This window comes from Coenobita brevimanus, chromosome 80 (assembly GCF_032717465.1).
Source record: "Coenobita brevimanus isolate Jiangsu-jjx chromosome 80, ASM3271746v2, whole genome shotgun sequence".
NCBI classification, from domain to species: domain Eukaryota; kingdom Metazoa; phylum Arthropoda; class Malacostraca; order Decapoda; family Coenobitidae; genus Coenobita; species Coenobita brevimanus.
Window position 1 is genome coordinate 45,203,116 of NC_137033.1, and position 27,645 is coordinate 45,230,760.

Genomic DNA, 27,645 nt, shown 5'->3' on the forward strand with positions numbered 1-27,645 from the left:
TTGGTATCTTTGTTTACATCGTAGTGTTATATCACTCTGTCATTACCTACGCTTTTATACCAGCAACTGTTCTTCTAAACTCTGACTGTTTGTTCTTCCATTAAGGAGGGCATGCAACACCCGTCCATCCATGACCAGAGCTAATCCGTCAAGAACACTTCCGGTCATCTCTGGAGCAGTAATATTCCTTTTTTTTTTTTGATCCACGACTTCAAATCTTCTCAACCCAATATATGCTCATGCATCTCAAAGTGAACGAATTAGATTTTTTGAAGACTACCAGCCTCTAATTACATCAGTATTACAGAAAATACGTGTGTATTTTCAACTCTCAGTGACCCACTGTCAGCTATGTAAACCTGTCTGCGTCTACTAGAACAGAATACAAGATGTGTCCTGATCATGAGAGAATCAAAGGAGGCAGTGTTAAAGACTCTATGACTTACTTTGAGCTTCATAAAATTCATTTTAGCTGCAGTGGAATACCAGAGCTGTGGCAATGAAGAATGTCAAGATGAGAATAAATGAAGGTATTGTGCGCCATAAAACCCCTGAAACCTGATAAAGTAATTTATGTTTCATTCTTGATTCTCAGGGACGAAGTAAAGCGCCCTACATATAACAAAAGGTTACGAAAGACTATTTGTAGCTCCTACATTTCACAAAATTTCTCCTTGGCTGAAGAATATCCGTCTACAGAGAAAGTAAGAACAACAATGAAAGGAGTCCAGTTCCAAAAGTCTCTCCTGAGCAAAACATAAATCTTTGGACACAACAATAATAATATATTTAAAACATAATCGTACTGCATGGTTAAAGTGGTGTATTACTGTAGTGCGTAATATTCAAGGGTAACATCACTTGGTAAGAATAGTACTCAAAATGCCCTTATTATGTCTCTTTACTACCTTGAAATGAAGGATGGCTTGGGAAGGGGGGGGGGGATTTATGAACGGCAGGGGATGGGGATTGTATGAAATGGAAAACCCCTATTTGAAAGAATGGTTTTACATAAAAAGGAAGTTATTAGGGCTTATATGAAAGGAAGGGGAGGGAAAGAACTTACAGTATATGAGAGGAAGGGAGGTTTATACGACAAGGATGGGGCTACATGAAAGGGGGAGCTTATATGAAAAGAAGAAAATTATATGTAAGGGAAAGGGGCTTATATGAAAAGGAGGGACTTACTTGAAAAGGAAACTGCGTTTACATAAATGGGAAGGGTTTATATGAAACGAAGAGGGCTTAAGTGAAAGACATTGTGCTTAATAACTTGACGGGAGAGGGCGTGGATGGAACAACGAAGGCTTGTATAAAGAAGAGCAGGCTTATCTGAAAGGAAGAGGGCTTATATAAAAGAGACGGAGCTTATAAGAATTGGAGGAAGCTTCTATGAAAGAGTGTGATTCGTTTGTTAGTTCGTTTACAAGGCAACAGCATGCGTCGGCCTTGGTCACCCTAAGGCGGGTCTCCACACTGCTCGATCTCTAGCAGCCTCTCTATTAAGTCCTTTATCCCTGAGGTCTTGCAACTCTTCCCTCAAAGTTCACACCTTTCACCCTCTACATCTAGTTACCGTACTCTATCCTTTCCACATGCTTAAACCATCTCAGTCTACCCCTTCCCATCATAACACGTACATTCAAGTCCAATTTTTCTCCTCAACTCTCTTTCGCAGTCCTAACCTCCCCCTCCCCCCCCTTTAGGTCTCTTACTGAAGGACGCACTACACATCCATCTAATCATTATCATCTCTGTCCGTGTGAGCCTTCGATTATCCTCTTCCTTTACTGACCAAGTCTCTGCCGTACAGCATTACACTCATACATGCGGCATACAATGACCCTTTAGCACTGAGGGAGAGCCCTAACAATGTCAGGGGCGGGAAACAACTGCCTTAACTTCTTCCAACCACTCTGTATCCTAGCCACTGAACAAGCTTCAGTCCTTCCTCCAGCATATATCATGTTCTCTAAATAACAAAACTCCCTCACACATTCAAGAGACTTTCCAGCAAGCCAACCCTTTCACGCCTTTCAGTCTGTGAATGCTCTCAACTACACACCACACACACGAAATGAACATTATTTCGCAACCTATCTCTAATACCATTATATCTCTTATCCACCCACTTTTCACAAATACTGCACAAGATTGGCCCACTTCCCACACCCTTGTGGTCCATAGCACGTATGGTTACACTCCCTCTGCTTTGACAGTATAGATCAACGCCAAATAATCAGCATACAACACATTCCATGTGAGTCCAGTTCTGAAGTCACGAGAAAGGTTCAAGCACCATAATAACAATACAAGGCTTAAAACTGACCCTTGCTGCACGCCAACATTCACGAAATTTCATCACTAAAACCTCCTTTCACTCTCACCTGGGTGCGAACACCCTCGTACATTGCCATTACTACTCTAACCAGCCAATCCTCATTCCCAAGCTTTCTCATTGCCTACTTCACTACCTCCCTAGGGACTTTTTCAATGGTCTTCTCCAAATCAACGGACACAAAGTACAACTACCGTATTACTTTCTTCCCATTTTTCCTGAAGCTGTTGGACAATAAACATCAAATCAATGGTTCCATTGCCTTGCTAAAACCCAAATTGAATCTTATCAGTATTCAAATTTTCCCTTATCATACCTTCCAGGACTCTCCATTACCTTCATTATCGTGTCCAATAGGTTTATGCCCCTATAATTTCCTCTTGTATGAAAGGAAGGAATTTCTATGAAAGAATGTGATGCTTATATGAAAGGGAGAGGCTTTTATGAAAGGAAAGAACTTGCATGAAAGAGAAGAGCAAATATGAAAGGGAGGGGATTTTTATGAATGGAAGGGGATTATATGAATGAGAAGGGTTGATATGAAAGGCAGCGAATTTATACGAAAGGCAAGGGATTTATATGAAAGTCAGGGGATTTATATGAAAAGCAGAGGACTTCTATGAAGGGAAGGGGAGTGTATGAAAGGGATGGACTTATGTGAATGGAAGGGTTTATATGAAACGGAGGGGCTTATATGAAATGGAACGGGTTTATATGAAAGAGGGGCTTATATGATAGGGAGGGGGCTGATATGATAGGAAGGAGGCTAATGTTAGAGGGAAGGAACTTATGTGAGGGGAAGGAGGTTTGCATGAAGGAGATGTGTCTTATATGAAAGGTACAGTAAAGGGCTTATATGAAAGGACGAGGCTTATATGAGAGGGAGGGGGGCTATTATGAAAGTGAGGGGGCTAATATGAACGAATGGAATCTTATTTGAAAATGGGGGCTGCTATAATAGGGTGTGATTCTTTTGTTTGTTTATAAAAGCTCCAACATGCTTGTATGCATCTGCCTTGGTCACCTAATGGCGGCTCTCCACGCTGGTCGATCTCTGGCAGCCTCTCTGTTCAGTCTCCCATCCTTGAGGTCACATTCTACGACCGAGTGCTAGGTCTTTTTCGGTCTGCCTCTTGCAACGCTACCCTCAACGTTCGCACCTCTCACTTGATTGTCATCCTCTACCCTCTAAACATGCCCAAACCATCTTAGTCTCCTTTTTCATCACAACGTAGATACATTCAAGTTCCACCTTTCCTTCCAACTTTTCATTCGCAGTCCTAACCCCTTAGGGCCTGTCATTCAAGGACGCATTACACATTCTTCTATCTAGTATCACCTCTGCTCGTTTGAGCCTACAAATATCCTCTTCCTTTACTGTCCAAGTCTCACTGCCGTACAGCATTACACTCATAACACAAGCTGCATACAGGGACCCCTTAGCACTGAGGGAGAGACCTCACAATTTTAGGAGAGACAGCAGCTCCTTAAACTTTTTCCAACCACTCCGTGTCCTAGCCAAAGAGTCCCACCTCCAGCACAAGTCATGTCCTCCAGATAACAACACTCCTCCACACACTCAAAATACTCTAGCAAGGCCAATCCTTTCCCGTCTCACTGTCCGTGAAAGTTCTCCCCTACACACAGCACACAAGAATTCAGCATTATTTTGCAGCCTACCTCTAATACCGCTACACCTCTTACACACCCACTGATCACAAACACTGCACAAGATGGGGTTACTTCGTACACTCTTGTGGCAAATGGATGGGGACCAAACAACCTTGTCTCATTTAATGCTAGTAAAACTAAATATATACAATTTACTAATAGGCAGATACTGCCAGATTCATACATTACCTCCAGTGCTACTAATCTTCCCATCTCCAAAAGTATTGAAATTCTCGGCGTCTCACTTAACAATGCCCTCAGCTGGACCTCTCATGTCCGATCACTTGCTAAAACTTCCCCAAAGAAACTTGGATTATTGTATAGAGTCTGTAACATGGTCACTGATGAGCAGTTAGCTATAATTTATAAGAGACATGTGCGCTCTCAGCTTGAAAATTGCTCACCTTTGTGGAATGGATGTGGATAGGTTGCATTAAAGCAAATAGACAAAATTCAGAATAAAGTTGCTGGAATTATTAATAACCCTGCAATTATAAATAATCTACCTCCCCTACAAGTAAAAAGGAATATTGCCTCCCTTGCATTATTTTACAGATATTTTTATGGCAAATGCCCAGACGAAATTGTGTCGATTGTGCCACCTCTCCATATCTTCCTTCGTGCTACACAGGCATCTGGTAGTGCTCATGACTGGAATGTCACTCAGCCATATTGCAGAACTTCTGCCTATCAAAATTCTTTCATTCCTCGAACTGCATGTCTCTGGAACTCGCTTTCCCAGAGTTGTTTCCCTCCAAACGTCAACCTACAGCTGGTCAAGTCCAATTGTTACTGATATTTTATGAATGGAGAACACCAGTAACCTGGTGTGTGTGTGTTTTTTTTTATTCATTTGTTTTTCCTTCCCTTGTTCTGCTATTAAAAAAAAAAAAAAAAACTTCTCATGGTCACACTCCCTCTGTTTTGACAGTGCCGCCACCAGTTCTGCGTGTCATCACTTTTATTTTATCCGCGTTTACTCTCAGACTCTTGTACCCCATTCCACCTCTCCACTTCCCAGATCTTTCCTCCGCCACCCTCCCATTACCCGCGATGAACACCAAATCATCAGCATACAAAACCTTCCATGGGAATCCAATTCCGAAGCCACGTGAGACAGCTTCAAGCCTGTGATAAACAATAAAGGTCTGAAAACTGACCCTTGATGCACGTCAATATTCGTCGCTGCACCCTCGTATGTTGCCATTACCACTTTAAGCAGCCACTTCTCTATTCCAACCTTTATCTTTTTCCACTTCACCACCTCCCTGGGAACTCAGTCAAAGGCCTTATTCAGATCCACAAAGTACACCACTCACTTCCTTCCTATATATTATTCCTGAAGCTGTCGGACAATGAATACCGCATCACTGGTCCGTTTGCCTCGCATAAAGCCTAACTGCATTGCATCAATATTCACTCTTTCCCTTACCACGACTTGCCGGACTCTCTCCATTACCTTCAGTATCTTGTCCAATATTTTTTTGCCTCTGTAATTTCCTTTTGCGAGGGCATCATCATGCCCTTTATGATGTTCATATGAAAGGAAGAGTATCTTTTATATTAGGAAGGGGGTCTTATATGACTGGGGAGAGGCTTATATGAAAGAGAGAAGCCTATTATGAAAGGTTGTTGTTTATATTAAAGGAAGGGGCTAATATGAAAGGGAGGGGATTTACATGAAAGGGAAGGGGTTGATAAGATAGGGAGGTGCTTATAAGAAGGGGAGAGGTTTACATGAAAGGGAGAGGATTTACAGGAAACGGAGGGGGTTTTATGCTAGGAAAGATGTTCATGGGAAAGGGAGGAAGTTTTATGAAAGAGATAGGGCATATATGAAAGTTTATATATATATATATATATATATATATATATATATATATATATATATATATATATATATATTGTTACATAGCCTATGATTTCATCATGCTTTGTGTAATTTTAACGCACAGTATGCTGCATGTTTGATCACGAGCGTGTTCTGCCTCAGTCCCCCCCTTCTACCGTTATAGTAGAGTAAGTCGTTCTCTCTGTTATTCAGAGCGGGATTTTCAGCTCTTTGTCCCCATGGCTTCATTTGCGCGTCCTTCTTACAAGTTGTATCAAGCTCTCCTGGCCCCTATATAATGAGCTCAGTCTCTGCATCATTGCCACTTAGATCTGCTCCTCATTTTGTTCACATCTCTGTCCTCCCCTGTACAGATATTATTATTGTGAGTGCTCAAGAAATCTCCAAACATCTAGCAGCTGTGTGTAATTTGAGTATAAGTGTTATTGCATTTTTTCTTGTACTGTATAGCATAATGTTAATTCTTAGGCCTAGTGAGGTTTTTTGATTAATGTTGGGTTTTATGTCAGTCATTTTTGATAATAGTTTGTATCTGTAATAATTTATCTGGCATTCACTGAGTATTATCTGGTATCTCATTTTATCAGGGCTGACTTAGATAAATTTACTCTTGCTAATTTCGTGTTAATAGAGGCTATTGCAGTTAACCATATATTTAACCTGTTTTTTTGCCATTACATTATCCTTATGAGTCCTGAATGTTTTGTTGTTAGTTTGTGCATTAAACTTTAACTTATAATTTTACCTAACTCTTTGTTTTGAACCTGGAACTTTACGGGACAGTAGTGACTCTTAGTATTCTCACTTAAAGTATACATTATCTTTCTCTGTTCCGTAACATAAATTTGGCGACCTCATATCAGGATATTCAGGATATTATCATAAGGATATTGCTTGATATTTTGTGACTGTTACTTATTAATTATGTCTACTATTACTACACTTGATGAAGCCAAAGATTTTTTGTCAAATGTGCAAACAGTATGTGATATAGAAAACAGAACAAAGAATGAACTTAAGATTGTTGCTCAACAATTGGGATTTGTTGTTCGCTCTCATCAGTCTAAAGATCAAATTGTTGCCATGATTAATGAAAGCTTGTTTAATGTAACTCCTCCAAATGAGCAAACGCAGATTGAATTAGCTAAGTTACAGCTAGCCCTGCAGGAGGCTAAGGCTAAGGAGGCGGAGGCCCGTTCTAAGGAGGCTAAGGCACAAGTTGAAATTGCTAGGATTCAGGCAGACCATGAGTATCGCATGAAACAAGGTGGAACTGGATCATCTAGCTCTGATGATTTTGATGTGGCTAAAAATGTTAAACTTGTCCCTCCTTTTAATGAATCTGATTTAACAAAGTATTTTCAGTTGTTTGAGAGGGTAGCTACAGGTTTTAATTGGCCCAAACAGAATTGGCCAGTACTCCTTCAAACTGTTCTCACCGGTAAAGCTCAAGTAACTTATGCATCTTTGCCTCAGGATCAATCTGATAATTATGATGTAGTTAAGAGCTTGATTCTTAAGGCCTATGAGCTTGTTCCTGAAGCCTATAGAGTAAAATTTATGACAACTTACAAGCAAGATAAGCAATCCCATGTTGAGTATGCAAGAATCAAAGAAGATCTGTTAGAGCAGTGGTTAAATTCTAAGAATGTGGATTCTGATTTTGACAAATTTAAGCAGATGCTTTTGCTGGAGGACTTCAAAAGGTGTATTTATAAAGATGTAAGCCTATATCTTGATGAGAAAAGAATAGATAATTTGTCTGATGCTGCAGTTTTAGCTGATGAGTATGTTCTCACTCACAAGAGATATTCTAAAGAAAATGGGAAAGCTGAGAGTAAGTACGTTGCCTCTACTCAGAGTACAGGTAACAGGAAAGAGAATAAAGATGATGTTTCTCAGGAAGTAAATACCAGCTTCACCTCTAGATTTCAGAAAAGTAAATGTACTTATTGTAGTAAGCTTGGTCATACTACGGAGAGATGTTTCAGGAGACAGCGTGATGTGAACAAAAAGGAGTCTTTAAATATTCAGTCAATTGGTCTAGTGTCCACTCTTGAGAGTTCCCAGAATTCTTTAACTGAGTTAACTGAACCTGCTTTGAGGGGTAACTTAAATTCTCATGATGGAGCTCCTCTTTTGAGCAGTAACGTGGGTGACACTCTCAAGAGTTCATGTGCTAATTTCCTGTCTGATGGTTTTGTCAGTCCTCTGGACAGTAATGACAGGAAATCATTTAAAATATATCGTGATACAGGTGCTTGCCAATCCCTTATGCTGACCAGTGTTCTAGGCTCTAATGTTAATTCCTCTGATGAAACTGTAATCTTACAAGGTGTAGGGAATAATTACTTCTCTGTCCCTCTGTGCAGAGTGAATTTAGAGTCTGGTTTTGTTAATGGTTCCGTTATGGTTGGGTTGGTTGAGACACTCCCAATGTCAGGTGTAACTTTCTTACTTGGAAATGATATTGGTGGAAGTCAAGTGTGTCCAGCTCCTCAGTTGTCTACTGAGCCAGTGGCTGCGACCCAGGATTGTGATGTCCCTGATGTGTTCCCTGCATGTGCTGTCACTAGGGCTAAGTCTAAAGTTACTGGTGATTTAGAGGATAATGATGATGATGATGTTATCCTAGCTGACACTTTTCTTGCTAATTTGGACCACTCACCAGATGAGGCAGTACCCCGTAGTGTTGATAATTTGTCTCGTCAAGAGTTGGTTGAGTTGCAGGTTGCTGACCCTGAGTTGAAAGGTCTAGCTAACTCTGCTTACAGTGAAGAAGAGTCAGCCGGTGCTTCTACTTGTTATTATGTAAAGTCAGGAGTACTTATGAGGAAGTGGAGACCCCCAACAGCATCAGCCGACTGTGAATGGGAGGTTGTACATCAAGTTGTCATCCCTCGTGTTTGTAGGCAGGATATTATTCGAGTGGCTCATGATTCCAGTTTGGCAGGACACCTTGGAGTGAGGAAGACTGTGGCACGCATTTTGAAACACTTCTACTGGCCAGGTATCTTCAGGGATGTTTCCTGGTATTGTAAGTCTTGCCACACCTGTCAAGTTGTGGGGAAGTGTAATCAGACCGAAAAGGTTGCACCTCTAGTTCCCATTCCTCCTTTTGAGGCGCCTTTCACCCGTGTGTTGGTGGATATTGTGGGCCCTCTTCCTAAGACTTCTTCAGGATTTTCTTATGTGTTGACCCTGATTGATATGGCTACTCGTTATCCTGAAGCCATTCCACTTAGAAATATCTCAGCAAAGAACGTGGTTAAGGAAATGCTAGGGTTCTTCACAAAGTTTGGTCTGCCCAAGGAGGTACAGTCAGACCGGGAATTAATTTCATGTCGAATGTTTTCAAGCAGTCTCTGAAAGAGTTGGGCATCACCCAGATCACGTCTTCAGCTTATCATCCCCAGACCCAAGGAGCGTTGGAGAGATATCATCAAACACTCAAATCGATGCTCAAGAAATACTGTTTGGAACATCAGAAAGACTGGGATAAAGGTCTTCCATTCGTTGTGTTTGCCGCAAGAGAATCTCCAAATGAATCACTGGGCTTCTCACCTTTTGAACTACTGTTTGGCCATGAAGTAAGAGGACCCCTTAAGTTACTCAAGGAATGCTGGCTGTCGGAGGAAGATGACGTCAACCTGCTGGAGTATGTGATGAAGTTCAAAGAACGGCTGTCCACTGCTTTACAGCTGGCGAGAGAGAATTTAGGAGCTGCTCAGGAGAAGATGAAGACTTGGTATGATAAGAAGTCCAGGTTACGCCACTTTCAGCCAGGAGATCAGGTTTTGATTCTGCTACCAGTTCATGGGCAACCTCTTCAAGCCAAGTTTAGTGGCCCTTATTTCGTGGAGAAGAAACTCAGTGATGTCAACTATGTCATCGCCACACCAGATCGTAGAAAGAGCAAGCAACTATGTCACATCAACATGCTAAAGTTATATCACAGGCGGGACGAGAATAATCCAGTCTGCACTGTAGCTGTTCCACCCGAGTCTGCAAGTGAAGCCCTCCCATGCAGTATGAGCCTGAGTGATAGTTTGGGGAAGAATCCTGATATCATGAATGATCTCCAGACTAAGCTTTCTCATCTACCTCCCAAGGAAAGGCAGGAGTTTTCGGCATTACTGCAGGAGTACCCGCAAGTGTTCCGTGCCACTCCAGGAAGAACCACTGTGTTGATGCATGATGTCGATGTTGGAGACGCAAAGCCAATTAAATTGCCTCCTTACCGTGTGAACCCAGTGAAAGTTCCTCTCATCCAGAAGGAGCTTGGCTACCTGTTGGACCACAAGATGATTGAGCCCTGTCAGAGCGAGTGGAGTTCTCCTGTCACTCTGGTTCCTAAGCCAGGTGGGTCACAGCGGCTTTGCATTGACTACAGACGTGTTAATCAGATAACCAAAACAGACACTTACCCTCTCCCTCGTGTGGAAGATTGCATAGACAAGGTCGGAAAGGCTAGGTACATAAGTAAGTTTGATTTGTTAAAGGGATACTGGCAAGTACCTATGACTGAACGTGCTAGGGAGATCTCATGTTTTGTAACACTAGGAAAGACATTTGCATGTTCTGTAATGCCATGTACAGATTGTTTTAGAGTAATAAGAAATTTCCTTTGTAAATTTCTTTTTTCTTTGTGGGGAGGTGTTACATAGCCTATGATTTCATCATCCTTTGTGTAATTTTAACGCACAGTATGCTGCATGTTTGATCACGAGCGTGTTCTGCCTCAGTCCCCCCCTTCTACCGTTATAGTAGAGTAAGTCGTTCTCTCTGTTATTCAGAGCGGGATTTTCAGCTCTTTGTCCCCATGGCTTCATTTGCGCGTCCTTCTTACAAGTTGTATCAAGCTCTCCTGGCCCCTATATAATGAGCTCAGTCTCTGCATCATTGCCACTTAGATCTGCTCCTCATTTTGTTCACATCTCTGTCCTCCCCTGTACAGATATTATTATTGTGAGTGCTCAAGAAATCTCCAAACATCTAGCAGCTGTGTGTAATTTGAGTATAAGTGTTATTGCATTTTTTCTTGTACTGTATAGCATAAGGTTAATTCTTAGGCCTAGTGAGGTTTTTTGATTAATGTTGGGTTTTATGTCAGTCATTTTTGATAATAGTTTGTATCTGTAATAATTTATCTGGCATTCACTGAGTATTATCTGGTATCTCATTTTATCAGGGCTGACTTAGATAAATTTACTCTTGCTAATTTCGTGTTAATAGAGGCTATTGCAGTTAACCATATATTTAACCTGGGTTTTTTGCCATTACATTATCCTTATGAGTCCTGAATGTTTTGTTGTTAGTTTGTGCATTAAACTTTAACTTGTAATTTTACCTAACTCTTTGTTTTGAACCTGGAACTTTACGGGACAGTAGTGACTCTTAGTATTCTCACTTAAAGTATACATTATCTTTCTCTGTTCCGTAACAATATATTTTTATATATATATATATATATATATATATATATATATATATATATATATATATATATATATATATATATATATAATGAATGGAGGAAGAAAAAAAAAAATAAGTCCATGTGTCTAAAGGCATCCTCCATTCATAAAATACTTATAACAATTGGATTTAAAATCGAGAGGATTAAATGTATGTGGGAATCAACTCCCAGGAAGTGAATTCCAGAGAGTAGTAGTTCTGGGGATAAATGAATTTTGATAAGCAGAGGTTCTGCATTGTGGGGGAGAGAGTGTGAGTTCAAGGGTGTTCCCAGCTGCCCGAGTATTTCGGGAGAAAATGTGAAGGGGAGGCACAATTGAAGCCAGTTCGTTAGAGCACTTACGGTAAAAATATCGATAAAATAGTGCTAAAGAAGCAACATCCCAACGTACTGATAACGAAGGAAGGTCCTGCGTTATGGCAGGATTATTGATTAATCTAATGGCTTTATTTTGAATTTTGTCCAACTGCCTCAGTGCAACCGCTCCACATCCACTCCACAGTGGTGAACAGTATTCGATCTGAGAACGCACATGAATTTTGTATATTGTGGCCATCTGCTCGTCGGTGAAGAACTCAAGAAGTCTGTACATAAGTCCCAGTTTTTTTTTAAGCATTTTTAGCAAGGGGTTTAACATAAGCTGTCCAGCTTAGGTTGAGGTTTAGAGTAACACCTAGGATATCAATTGTAGTGGATATGGGAATACTGAGATCATTTAAAATTATGTGAGAATCCGAGGGATTCTTTCTATTGGAGAAATTAATGTATTTAGTGTTCTGAGCATTAAATGAGACCAGATTTTTTTGTCCCCACTGATTAATTTTAGAAAGGTCCTGGTTCAGAGAAATTGCTGTGTTTATTTGGGAATTTAATATATCAAATTGTGTAAAGGAGGTACTAAATATGAAAGAACTATTATGGGTCGAGTCATCAGCATAAGAGTGTATTGGGTTGTGCATGACAGATAGGAGGTCATTTATATGAATGAGAAAGAGGGTTGGCGCCAAAACTGATCCCTGAGGTACGCCAGCATTTAATGAATGAAACTGAGAATAAATTCCATCTACCATGGCCCGTATTTTTCTACTATGAAGGTAAGAAGAAATTAGAGGAACCATTGATGCAAGGCCACAGTGTGACATCTTAGACAATAAGGTCTGGTGCCATACTCTGTCAAATGCTTTTGAAATGTCAAGTGCTACTGTGTGTGTTTCACCATAGTGGTCTATTGTTTGTTAATCTGACGGATAATAAGGCAAAGAATATCTACAGTTGAATGTTCCTGTCTAAATCCATACTGCCGATCATTGATCAATTTATTGATTTCTAAATGCTTTGATTATGTGTTTGTTAATTATAGGGTTTATAAGAATGGGAAGGATTTGTATGAAAGGGAGGTGTTACATGAACGGGACAGGGTTATTGAAAGGGAGAAGGGTATAGGAAAGGGAGGAGGATATTTGAAAGGGAGGGCTTTATACAAACTTGACGTAGGTTACAAAGGCAGTTCCAGATGGAGAGATCAGCGATGTTCCGTTTACTGTAATTCTCTCTCTCTCTCTCTCTCTCTCTCTCTCTCTCTCTCTCTCTCTCTCTCTCTCTCACACACACACACACACACACACACACACATACACACACACACACACACACACACACACACACACACACGAGCCCCCTGACATAATTAATGGTTAATTAAGACCTTGTGTGTTCTAAGTTGCCAGATAGTGTGGGAATGGGATCCTGTTTGTCACATTAATCTGTCTGTCTGTCTGTCTGTCTGTCTGTCTAATAAGGTGACCAGAAGAGTACAGCATGTTCTAAGTGTTGCTGTATTAGAACATTATACGAGGTGAGGATATTTTCCAACTGATATTCAAATACTTTACCTGTGAATCCGAATAATTTGTTTGCGCTCTTAGTAGGGTGTGGTAGGATGAAGCTGAGGAAGTGTGAGTTAAGATGTAAGTCTGTAATTGGTACGGTGTAATGAGAGAAGTGCAGCTAAGAGTTTGTGAATTTAGTCTGTTGGGAAGGTGCCACTGGAGGTTTGATATGGTGCTATGGTGATAAGAAGGAGGTGGGGGTTGTGTGAGCTTGAGTGTGTTCGGAAAGTGGAAGTTTTTGCTTGGTAGGGTATGGTAGGATGAGAAAGAAGGTAAAGGCTACGAAGGCTTGTTGTGCATGGGATGAAATTATGTATGTTAGGTGTGTGTGTGTGTGTGTGTGTGTAAAACCGTCTTGCTTTTGTATGCTTTGTGTTGATGGCATTAGATTGTCTTCTGTGTGGCGAGGATGAGATCACCAAACACTTCCAGTCCCTGTACACTGGAACTCACCCCCAACCCTTCCCGACTTCACTTCCTGCTCACATTTACCCCACCCTCACATCCCCAACCCTTCCCCACTTCGCTTCCTGCTCACATTCACCCCACCTTCACATCCCCAACCCTTCCCCACTTCACTTCCTGCTCACATTCACCTCCTCCTTACATCCCCAACCCTTCCCCACTTCACTTCCTGCTCACATTTACCCCACCCTCACACTGGCCATTATCAAAACCAACAATGTCCCCCGCTCGGCCAATTTCGGATACCTTAATTTGGCCAAACCTATTTTTGAACTGGACATTCCACTGTGGCAGTGGTGGACGCGAAGGGGGTAAGCAAGGAGAACAGCAGCAGGTATGAGAGAGAGAGAGAGAGAGAGAGAGAGAGAGAGAGAGAGAGAGAATATCCTCTTTCTCCCTGATCACCCAGCAGTGCACTAGGGGACCTGGATGTAAACCAATCACTTCATCGTATTCGTTTGCATTATTGACCCTCGTGCAGTTGATAGACATTCATCCCAAACCTTATTATTTATTCTTCCAGCTTCTCACGAACGTTATAATGAACTGGTCAAACAATTAAACTAATGTGTGTCTCTGTCGTTTTGCCTTCTTGACGGTTATACAGGCATGCCCGTAAACAGCGCTTTGCTAGAAACTCACCTGGGGCATCTTCCGTGTGGTGGGGACGGCTCAGGTGCGTGGGTGTGGTAGTGGCAGTAGGAAACGAATAAATACCGCACGGCAGATATTGACGTCGCTGACTAAGCCGCCCCCGGAACACACGAAATATTGCCCGACAGAGTGCAAGAGAAGCGTTACATATGGACCATCCTATATAACTAAACCTGAAATAATACTCTTTTTGTGTACTGTGCTTAATCCTTTACTTGGTTTTGACGTCTATTGATGAACAGATACTCTTTCATTTTACGGTAAACTTACGCCTCATTTGAGGCAGTAGAAGCACCTCACCAAATCAGTCCTTCTTCCTGATAGTCTGTTGTATTTTTCTTATTATTTCTGAGGTGGTAAATGAACGTTTCATGCGAAATGTATTTCCCCGTTGTTTTTAGGTATGTTCCGCTGGTTCAACTCGTTTGATTTGTCAAGCGTAATGGCGGAAGGTGTGGAAGGGACTGTCCTATTGTTTACCTAAACCTAACCTAACCTAGCTTAACTGTGAGTAATAATGTAACATAATCTAATATAATCTAATGTAACCTAACCTAACCTAACCTAACCTAGCATCCAGTTGAGTAGTTGGGAAACGAAATACAGCTTTCAGTACGGTGAGTAAGATTCTTCCATGACAATAACGCTGTAAACAAACTACCAGCTTAAAGAAAGTTATGATAAAAATAGTGGAAAATTTTTCAGCAGGAAAAGGTAATTTACCACCCTGAAAACAGTCTGAAAAATACAGAAAACAAACAGAAGGAATATGAACTGACTTGGTAGGATTCTTCCACTGCCACAAATAAAGCGTACATTCATTTTTACTCCTTACTGTTGCTTTTATTTGCATTTAGGAGAAATTTGGAGGAAAACATACGTAAACCTCTGTTCAGTTTTCAAAGAAAATAAATAAACAAAATCTGCTATTGCTAATATGTTTTCAAAAGACCGAGTTAAAAAAAATCTTGCAAGTGAGCCGCCAGAAATGAGAAACAGATCAACAGCTGCAAGCTGCGTTGGGAGCAAAATATCAATTGTGCTGGCACGTGTCTGAAGCCAGGATATTGAGGCGGAATATCGCAAATGGAAGCGACCAGAAAGAGTGCGTTCAGCGGGGAAGAGGGGGAGGGGAGAAGAACATGTATATTCTGAACTAATAGGGCCGTATTCTGAGTGGAGCTGGATATTTCGTAACACCTCATCTCTAGCGATTTATTCTGCTCACGTAACCGTCTGCTTGTATGTTATTAATGCATACTATATAGATTCTTAAAAAAATATATAACATAAGTAGATGATAAAGTGCAACAAGAAAAATAAACTGCTACGGAGGAGGAGCTACGAAGCCTCCTATTCAACTTGGAATAGGGTCTTTAGCTATTTTTGACGGGGGAGGGGGGGGGCGGGAGGCGGTGGTGCTGTCGGAAACACAATCGGCCCGCAACCGAAAAGTATCGGGTTCAATTCCTGAGTCTGTTATGAGATCTTTGTGCAAGGTCTTCTTTACCCCTGCCTGTCCGTATCCAGAACTGAAATAGGGATCTGGACTGTAAACTAGACGGTTACAAGTTAATTGTATTGCTGAGAGTAACATAAGCTGTGAGTGTATTGCTTTTACCAGTAACCCTCTCATGGCTGGGACAACTCTAATACTGTACCCTAACCACCACCAGACGCTTTTGTTCAGGTGAGAGTGAACATGGGAGCCTGAGAGTGTTAATAACATAATCTCTTAGTCCTGTGAATGGCAGCAGGACATCCTAAGCCTCGGGTCAAAAAAAGGAGTATAGAGTTTCACCTCTTCCTTTCCACAACGTCTCCTCCTTCCTATCTAGTCACACGAGCCCGAAGATTTACTGCTACTGACACCCAGGCGCCTGCGACTCACTTTCAGCTTAATCAAATCGTCTGGAATTAGCCCTAATAGAAAACCTGAGTTGTCCTGACCATGTAAGGGATAATGATAACAATACTCTGCGGCTCCTTCAACTTACAGTCAGCTGAATAAAATCGTCTGGTGTGATCTGGAATAGAGTATTAGTTCTTTCCCGACCATGAAAGTATTAACCACTTCACTGCGATTAGGTGCTTTTGTATATTATTTTTGTTACTGCCATTTACTCCGACGCCTTCTCCCAGTGGCACCGATGTAACAGGCCGTCTCAACTGCCTGGTTATACAAAGGTCCCTCAATCCCCTCTCCATTCCCCGAGAGAAGGATCATGGACTGCAGAAAATGGGTAACTTCAGCCTGCAGTCCACCGAGTTGACATTCAGATGAATCTGGGATTGCAACTATTACTGTTACTCCGACGAAGTGTTTGCATTATTCTTGTTACTACCAGACAGTTTCCTTTCAGCTTAATGAGGGACTTATCAAACCGCATCGGTTTTGATACAACAGTCATTAACCTTTTCATTATAAGACGTCTCACACTGATAATAATTATTCAGGCGTAATTGGAATAAACTAAAATAATGCGTCATCGTGGGGAAGGAAACGGAAGCGCTTTCACACTCGGTGCATTTTGTTATGATGGGAACCAACTAAACCTTCACTCCATTGTTTCCGTTTCCACAGTCACCTCTGGCAGTGATGATGGTGTGTGGATGAACCATTAACATGAACATTGTTAGAAGGGCTACCATGGAATCTTTAACAAGTGTCATACATCCCCAAATAAGCTTACCATGTTGACGATTGTTTTCGTGAGGATGCAGACAGAACAACCGTGCAAACGATCCTGAAGTCGATGCCGGATTTTCTATTTGTGTACTCTACTTTTGTGCTAAAAGCAAAATACTTCTCTGAAAGTTGCCAAAAAGGGGAGAGAGAGAGAGGCGTAAAAGCAGTGTGATGAGGGTGGCACAGGTAGTTAGGAAAAGTTGGCCTACTATTTCACTAAGGTTACCTAACACCTAGGGCATGTCTATCTGCCACAGAAAAAGATAGGAAAGCAAGAAAGAGGGGAGGGTTGAGACTGTGGAGAGAGAGAGAGAGGGGATGAAGAGGAATGGATGGGAGTGGGAGAGGGAGTGATTAAGGGGAAAGTGGAGTGGGAGATGGAGCGAAGAATAAGAGGGAAGGTCCGTCACTTTCCTTCCCAACGCATCATACAGAGAATCATACGAGTATATATGCAGAAAAACACACCAGGCGTCTCTTAGCTTAGGGATAATAGCCAGGTGACGAAAGTGGGAGTACAGGTGATACTGAGGCAAAGTTTGGTTACCAACAGTACAAAGATTATGAAGTGCAGGTGATAAGGGTGCTATCCCACGGTGATAATATGAACACCTGCACTACGGGAGACGAAACTTTGGTTGTATTCTCCCTTTTTTCAGACGGTTTTATTGAGTTCAGCAGATAATTTTTGAGCTCTGAGGTGAGTTACAGCCTTCATTAGCTCCTTCAATACTAGGAAGCTTATTTATGCTGAGTAAACTATCAGGATGCAAAAATAAATCATTAAAAATATGCCATCGGAGTGAAAAGACTAACCTCATCATATCCGCTAACGTAGAGACAGAAGGACAAATATCTTCCCGAAGGTTGACGAACACAGCGGAAATATCGAACCATATGAAACACGCACTAGTGGAGATAGGGTTTTCATTTTTTTTTTTTTTTTTTTTACAGGAGTGGGAAGATACTTGTTTCCCTGTCAGTGTACGTGAACCCCCTGGCAGTGAAGGGGCTAATGAAGGCTGCATCGAACCCCTCCAGTTCCAAAAATCTCTCCTAAGCTGAATAAAATCGTCTGAGGTTGGCAAGAATGTTATATACGTCACTGGATTGAAGGGGCTGCCACTTCACACAGATGATGTCTTTTATTCTTGTTATCTCCAGACGATCTTGTTTTGCATGAGGGAGATCTATATAACTAGAAGGGTTACACAGAGCCTTCAGCGAGCCACCAAACACGAGACTGATCCCTCACTAAGCTAAATAACATCGTGTTGAGGAAGTAATGATAAACAAAATTAATATATATTTGTACTGAGGGGAGGGTGTAAATTTGGGCAGCCTCTAATCTGGGTGTAAATTTGGGTAGCCTCTAATCTGGGTGTAAATTGGGGCAGCCTCTAATCGGGCTGTAAATTGGGGCAGCCTCTAATTGGGAATGTAATTTGGGGCAGCCTCTAATCAAGGATGTAAAGTGGGGCAGCCTCTAATCGTGGTGTAAGTTTGGGCAGCCTCTAATCGAGGGTGTAAATAGGGGTAGCCTCAAATCGGGAGGTGTAAATTAGGGTACCCACTAATCGGGGGTGTAAATTGGGGTAACCTCTAATCGGGGGTGTAAACTGGGGCAGCGTCGAATCATGCAAGTGTGTGGAGATATTGTACTTACAGATATGAATTACACTGTTCTGAATTCCTCATGAAAAGTGTAACAGCCGTACAAATAGTTCCGGCGCGAGTCACAAACCGTGACGTGCTACTGGATATTTGCGGAAAACAAATAACAAAATCGTTTCAGCCAAAGCAAAATGTGAAACTATATTGGAAACTGTTTGATCATCTGCGCTTAATATAATTCTCGTTAAAACTGCCCAATTCAAACACATCCCCCCCCCCCCGGAAAAAAAAAAAATCATTCAGCACAGGGGATCACCCTGCTAAATAGCTAGTGAAGGTTAACTATCCCATCCAGCTCGAAAAGTCTCACCTCTGTTAATAAAATCGCCAGGAGGTGGCACGAACAACGTGAAGAAGAGGTCCTCGTGCTGAAGAAGTATTTCCCAGGAACACTGATGGGGACTCTCAATCCGTTCAGCTCGAGGACGTATTTTTATTTTATTCTTAGTACTGTACTTCCAGACCATTATTCTGTTGAGGAGAGCTTTGTCTAGCAAGAGGGGTTACATATAGCCTTAATTACACTCTTCACCACGAAGGAGCTTTACTAAGCAGAATGTTAAAACCAGGAGGTGGCAAGAATAGAATATTAAAGGTCATGGCCATCGCAGTAATATAAATATAAATATCTTGAGGCCACTGCAGCTCCCTGACTCTATGTGGCCCAGTTAACATTTTCTGACCTCTTTACCTCCCTTCTCAAACTCTTGCCATTCCAGCCTCGTTGTCTCGACACTTGAGCCAAACTTGCATCCAACGTCTCCAGTCATTTACAGCTTCACTCCCCTTTCACTGCCTGTAAGCTTTGTTCATCACCCCACCCATCAAGCGTTGATGTTCATACCTACGATCCTTTCTTGACCAAATGTTTTCCATTTTTCCTTCACCACGTATCTTTTGCAGTCATTGCTCACGTTTGCTATAGTTGTTTTCTCTCTTCTCATCTCTCCTCTTCCTTCAGCTTCTCCTTTCTTGTTCTTTATCTCTCCCCGTTCACCGTTTTTCACTTTTCCTACACGTTTCATCGCCTTTCATTCTGTTCTCTCTTCTTGTCTCCTCTTCTTTCAATCTTCTCGTTTCTCTTTCTTCATTGCATTTCTGCTGCTGTTTCTTACTTTTCCTACACTTTCATCATCTCTCTTCTCGCATTTTCCATGTATAGTCATTTACAAATTCATATATGTAATCTCTGTCCACCAGTTCACTACACCACAGCTAATATTATACACATGGTCCTTTCTCTTTCTTCTCCTCCTCTTATCGTCCCAGGTTTATCTTCTCTTGCGTAGATTTTTCCCTCTCCTCTCTCATACCTTCCTCGTGTTCCACTCACTTTTTTTTTTTTTTTTTTGTTATTAAGAAATCCACATTCTGTCCAGTTTTTACTGATATTACAGTTTTCTTTTTATTTTTTTGATTTTTTGAAGGGCTGGGGGAATCTAGAAGGCTGGCATTCCAAGACTGTTCGAGATAGAGACTTGAAATTTTCAGGAGTGATGTATCTTGTTTGCAGGGTTCTTTTGGCATAGCAGCTTCTATGTTATTTTCTCGATATTTGTTCTCCAGCGCAACAAAAAATACTGAATCAATTGCTTTGCAAATGTTCCAGTACATAGTCGTCAACATACATTAGTGCACCTGGGTACTGATATTGAGATCCAACAAATACTTTTTGAGATATTACGGAAAATCTAAATTTCGCCTCGTACCCTGAAAGTGCTAAATCGTAAAATATTTGGCCGATTTTAACTAAAGTCGGTGGAAATATAGTAGGTCATGAGTGAACACGATTGCATAGTATGAATGACCTAGACTTTGATCTCAAGGTCACAGGTCATAATCAGTAAAAAATTTTGAGTCATACAAAAACTCCCTTAATATAAAGTTTACAATGAAAACAAAAGTATTTTCATCTGTAATGTGGAATTCTCTGAATACTGCTTCAGCAATTTCAGAATTCTAGTTTTTACTTTAGTTTTCTTTTTTCCTTTGTTTCTTCCTTTCATCTCATTTCTTGCCAAACTTTCTCATGTTTTGACATTCTGCTTCTCTCTTTAGTGTTGATTTCGCTTCTTTCTCGTCTCTCTCTTACTCTCCCCATTTCTCATCTTTCTTCTCCCCTTTCTTCCTCAAATATTCTCTACTTTCTCCTCCGTGCTTTTTTTTTTTTTTTTTTTTTCAGAAAAGCCGGGATATTTCGAACTGCAGAGGTTGCATATAGCCTTCATTACTCCCGTCAGCACGATGACGCCTTTTTTATTTCTCTTGTTACTACCAGATGATTTTATTCAGTTTGGAAAGAGTTCTAGTAACGAAGGGGTCAATATTGGGGTTTACTGCTCACGTAGTGCTACTCAGGGATGAGTGAGGCTGGTCACTCTCATCTTAAATGTTAGGACCAACTTGCCTAGCCCCGGGCTCCTACGCTTCTCATGGGGCGACATGGGATTGGATGATGGATGGATGGACTAATTCCTCTAGTTAAAAAATTCCTCTAAGTTGAACAAAGCAGTCTGGAAATAGCACAACTAAATTACAAACAGACGTCTACATAGTCACTGTTTTTCCCCAAAACACAAGAGGTCTTTTGTACGTTGACCAAATCGTCTGGATGGGTTTGATGAAGTCTGCTGTGTCCAACCGCACCCAGTTCGAAAAAATTCTCGTAAGCTGAATAAAACCATTCGAAGATTGAAGAATATTAAACAAAAGATGTCCTGGGTCTGGAATGGGGTAAAGTTTTCCAGTTTCAAAATTTCTCTCTGTTTTTCCTCCACAGTTCTAACTGTCATGCGAGTTCCCTTTCCTCTCTCTTCTCTTCAGCTTTTAAGTCTTCCTTCCCTCCAGCTTTTTTAATTAACAATGGCACTACACATTACATAAACTCTTACTCCTTTTTTCACATTAGTTTTCTACCATGCTCTTTTCATCCTCGTTATTCTGTCAGCTTTGTTCTATGCCCTCCATTTTTGCCTCATCGTCTTTCTTTCATTTCTCTTACCCATCTTGTTCTATCTGCTCTCTTAACCCTCTTTACTTTAATTCATTCACTCTTTTTCCTGTATTTTTTTCACCTAATCCTCTCCTCCACCACCACCAAATTCCCTCCACGTCCCCTGCCTTCTCTCCACCTGTGTGCCGTCGCTGCCTCCCCTGTGCAGCGTTAGTAAGAGTTGTGTGAGTGTCAGTACGTGATGCCAGGGCGTGATGGCACTGTGACTACCACGCCACCTGACACTCTCTTCACCTCTCCCCCCCGGCACCTCCACCCGACCTCCTGTCACGCCTACGCTACATCCTGTCTTCAGGTCAGTGGAGCCTTCACTACCTGAGCGACGACTATAGTCGCACGCATTATTCCTCTAGTGTTGGAGAGGGACGCCTTCACGTGGTGGTACAGATGTGACTATAGGGTTTTAGTGCACAGCCATTCCCTGAACTCCCTCCTTATCACCCAAAATGAGGATGATGAACTGCAGGAGGACAACTTCAGCCCGCAGCTTACTATACTCAGTTTTTTTTTTTTTTTATCGAGGCGAAGATGTACTTGACAGATTGGTGATTATTGTCTGAATGCAACATTACTTCTTAATCTAGCATTGTTAACTGACAACAAATATCTAGGAGGGAAATTTGGGTTAGTAAATATTTTTTGGAAATGTTGCATTCAGCTAATCATTATCAACCTGTCAAGTGCATCTTCGCCTGAATAAAAAAAACGGAGTTAGGTTCAAGCTTCACATTAGTCTTGGGCCAAAACAGCAGCACAAACACTGCTGCAGCGAGTGTATCTTACTTCAGGTCAGAGGTACTACAGACGATTTTGTTTAGTAGAGAGGAGTCCCGGTAATGGATGCAGTCAGCTTCTTTCCATTCAGTCCCATAAATAGATGCATACTTAAACATTCTTACCACACTATTTACGGACAGTCTGCTAACTTGCCACAGCACCACACCATCTCCCAAGCCAGAAGGAACCACGCAGCCATTACCACAACTACGATGACAATTATCCTTTATCACATTACTAGGCATTCCAGCCTGTTTTATGTCAGTGTCGCTACAAAAGATTTGGTTTAGCAGAGAGGAATTGCAGAGATCAAATTGTTAGCTTTCATTCGTCAATACAACGACACCAGACATGCGTATACTTCTCCACAGTATTACTGTCAGTTTGTTGCTTTATGGTTGCACCAACCCCTGTCTCATATCAAAGCCACCCACTACAGATACCACAGTTATATGTATACGGTACTTTACCACACACCACTACCAGCCCACTGCTCCACACCCTGCCCCAAGTTAGAGACCATGCTACCACTACTACCTAACTACAGGCATTCTGATACATTACCACATTACTATTGTCAGTACGCTACTCAACCAGTCAATCTTACCGCACTCTGCCCCACGTCAGATGTGTTCACACTATTACTGCTTGATTAATACTATATTTTTCCATTACTACCACGCAGCTACAATCACCCTAATTCTTTAATATAGTTCTTTCACATTAATTTGGCCGAGATTTTCGTCCTTCTCCAGCTTGTTTCACGTAGCTCAAAAGCAGAATAAGACAACACTACAGCTCTCCATCCTTTCCATATCATTATTTTATGATTGTTACAATACTCTCGTGTTAATCTGTTGTCACAACTGAGCATTAAGGATGGAAAGCCAGCAATTTTGGGCCAAGTTAGAAGAAACTGGGTATAGGGGGACGACTGCACTGGCATTCAACGCTTTCACTACGAGAGTATTTTTTAATACTTTCTAAGGTTAAACGATGTTATTCAGCTTCAAGAAAAATAGAAGAATATATCCACGCTATTATCTTCAACAACATGAGATTTTTGTTACCGTTCATGTTACAATCAAGTAAATTTTCTTCATCTTAAGCGACACCACTTAGAAAACTGATTGTTATAAGTATTACTTTACTTCTCACTGCTTTACATTTTCGTTTTCCTTTAGCCAGTAAGCCTTATTTCCCTTTAAATCTCATTTCAATATAAAATTTCTCAGTTTTATTGTAAGTCATAATATTTTTCCCTCTTACCACATATTCATTTTTTCTCTGGTTCTCATAATGCCTCATCATCTCCTTTACGTCTCACTACAAAACACTTTTTTCTTTAGCCCTCCTTATTTAATATCTTTTACTTTACATCTCACTCCTCGTTTGTCCAGTCACCTTCCTTACTAATATTCTCAATTTTACCTACCGCTACATATTCATTTTCCCTCCTCTTTATTTATGTATCACAGGGTGTCTAATTTTTAAGCCTACCAGAACATACTCTAATTATTTCTATTTAGCGCTCAGAACATAACTAGCTATTATCTACATTAGCACTAATTACTCACTCATAGTTCCTGTAAGTCTCACTAAATATTATAGTATCCTCTAGCATTAACAGTATAATATATTTACTTTACCTCTTTACCGCCTATTCATTATTCCTCTACCAAGCAACTGCTGCACTACAACCACACCTCCAACTACCACAACTCACGCACCGTCCAGCCTTCAGGCACCTTAAAGAAGTCCTCTATTACGCCTGTTTTCATATACACGTCGCGTCCGCCAGTGAACCACCACCTCTTCGCTACATTCCCCTCTGCATGACATTACCCAGTCTGTCACACGCACGCAATTGCACTCACATGAGGTATTTTGGGTTTTCAGATCAGATACAGCAGGAGAAAGACACTGCAGTAGAGACATTTTTACACCTCACACTGCCGCACTACACATTCAAACCTCATACTGCTACACCTTATATTGTCACCTCTCTCTCTCTCTCTCTCTCTCTCTCTCTCTCACACACACACACACACACACACACACACACACACACACACACACACACACACACACACAGACTGCTAGCTACTTAGCTATTGTAGTAGAAGACATTTTTACATGTCACACTGCCTTATTTGACACGAGCATACCTCACAGTCACGCTTCACACTGCCACACCCCATGGGAACACAGCACACACTGCCGCACCGCACAGTCGCACCTCACGCACACACACACACACACACACACACACACACACACACACACACACACACACACACACACACACACACACACACACACACACACACACACACACACATCTCACACTGCAACACCTCACACTTTCACACCTCACACGAAAACATCTCACACTGCCAAACTTATCGTCTCCTACAACACAGAGGTGTTTCACACCCTGCTTTTATAATTGTTCCAACATACACACAGCTACGCTATAATACCACCCGAACTTCCACCCAACTGTATATATTCCCACACCCAGAAAACCAATATCCTATAACGGCAACATCAGTGTCTTTATTGCTGTATCTGCCAGCATCCATCATTTATACTACCATAAAAACATCATTGGTGAAAATGATCTGTTGTATTACTTTTGTGCAACAGCAGACAATACTAAGCTTATGGGACATGTCTCACACTAAGGAGTTTAATGAAGGCTATGTCTAACCCCTGCAGTTCAGTTCGTCAATCCTTAGTATCAGCAATGCATATATTCATCAAAATATTAACTCGTCCATGTCGGGAAGATGCTGACACTCTTCCAGCAAAGTCAGATGATATTCATCAGGTAAGAGTGGGTCATAGGAGCCTGAGTGTTATTACTGTCGCCATTAGCCCTCTCATGGATGGAACAACTCCATTATTCTATTCCAGGTAACAAAAAACTATATTATTCAGTTAAAAGTGCGTCGTAAGTGCCTAAAAGATACAACAAAATAACTAGCACACATTCAGTCATAACCTGACCACTGAATACCATCACATGCAGATTCGTGTCCACAGTTCAGTCCTATCACGACCTTGGTAGAGTTCCCGTCACATAAATACCCCCCGCTACACTTGATATATTACACTCATACCCTCACCCACGATTAATGGCACACGGCCACAACACACCTCATGATTACACACACACACACACACACACACACACACACACACACACACACCAAAGGGAGAGAGAGAGAGAGAGAGAGAGAGAGAGAGAGAGGGACTGATTGGGGCGGCTTCATGGCTTGGTCGGTTCAGCATTATTTCATAGTTAGGGGACGCTCTTGAGTGGGTTCGAGTCCACTGAATGCCACTGAATTACAGTACTTGGGTGGACGATGACTATACTCTTTTGATTTTTTCTTGAGCCAAAACTGCCATCTCTTCATATTGAATACGATGCTAGTCACGAACAAGTGTTAAGGTAAAGATGTGCACCAGTAGCCTTGTCTTTTCCCTCCACTGAACTACGTGAAATAAGCTGCAAAGCGTTCGAAAATCAACAGTAGGTCAAGTTAAGGTGAAAAAAATTCAACTACACCCATTTTACTCTAACCTGGCCCAGATTTGCGTCTCTTTGCTGCTTATTTCAAGTAACTTAGTGGTAGAAAAAGGCAACAGTACGGCTCTACATCCTTTACATGGCACATCTTCATGACTACCATCATACTCCAGTATTAATCTATTGCTCCACCTCAGCATTCGAGACACAGTAATACAGCGCCACCAGCTGCCAATGAGCCTCTCCCACAGTTTAATAAAATAAAAGTTGCGCGCGCGTGCGTGCGTGTGTGTGTGTGTGTGTGTGTGTGTGTGTGTGTGTGTGTGTGTGTGTGTGTGTGTGTGTGTGTGTGTGTGTGTGTGTGTGTGTGTGTGTGAAGAAAGATAGCAAGAAAGGACGAAGAGGAAAATAGAAACAGGAAGGAAAGAATGAGTGACAAAGAATCGAAAGGAGGGAAGGGTATTGGGGAGAAGGAAATGAGATGGACACAGAGATGAAAAAAGGAAGGAAGGAAGGAAAGAAAGAAAGAAGGAAGGAAGGAAGGCAGGCAGGAAGGAAGGAGAGAAGAAAGAAAGCCAGCAAGGAGAGGTATCAGAACCGAAAAACGGAAGAAGGAAACAAAAGAATGAGGGACAAAAAATGGAATTTACAAAAACAGAATGAAGAATAGCCAAAGTAGTAGAACAATGGAGGGAAGCAAAATGGAAAGTATGAGAAAGAAGGAAAGAAAAACAAGATGGAAGGTAGGAAGGATAAAAGGAAAGAAGGAAGGAAGCGGGGAAGGAAAGAAGGAAGGAAGGAAGCAACAAGGGAAGAAAGGAAGGAAAGAAAGAAAGAATGAATGAAGTAAAAATAAAGGAGGGAAGGAAGGAATGAAGGAAGAAAGTAAAGAAATAACAAAAGAACAGAAGAAGCGGTGGGAATGAATAACAAACTAAAGGAAGGAAGGAAAGAAGGAGACACGACAGGCATGACGTAAAGTAATGAGTATGTAAAGGAGGGACGAAGGAAGGGAGGCAAAACATAATGATGGAAAAGATATATCACAAAGAAGGAAGAAAAGCAAGCGGAACTTAAGGGAGATAAAGAGATAAAAGAAAGGCCAAAAGAAGCAGATGAAGGAGAAATATATGACGCGCAGAAAGGAAGGAAAGGCACAAGGAAAGGAATGAAAGAAGGAAGAGGAAGATAAGAAAAAATGGAAAATACAATGTAAGAAGGGTAGAAAGACAACAGAAAAAAAGGATTCAAAAGAGAAGGAATAATAAAAGAGATGACGTAGTAAATAATACAGAAGGAAAAAAAAGACAGTAGAAATAAAGAAAGGATATACACAATAAAAGGAAAGGAGGAGGTAAGGAGGGAAGGAAGTAGGGAAGAAGGGAGACTGTAAGAGTAAGTATAGGAAAGTTAGGTTTTCTCTCATTTCTCATGGTCACTGCTCCAATTTCATTATCTTTCCTCGTTCTACCCTCGTCACGACTCTCTCTCTCTCTCTCTCTCTCTCTCTCTCTCTCTCTCTCTTACTTGTCGTTACGTCTGTCCGCCTGTCTGTCTTTGTCTCTTCCATCACCAGGCTCCCTCTCTGCTGTCCATCATTGTCGCA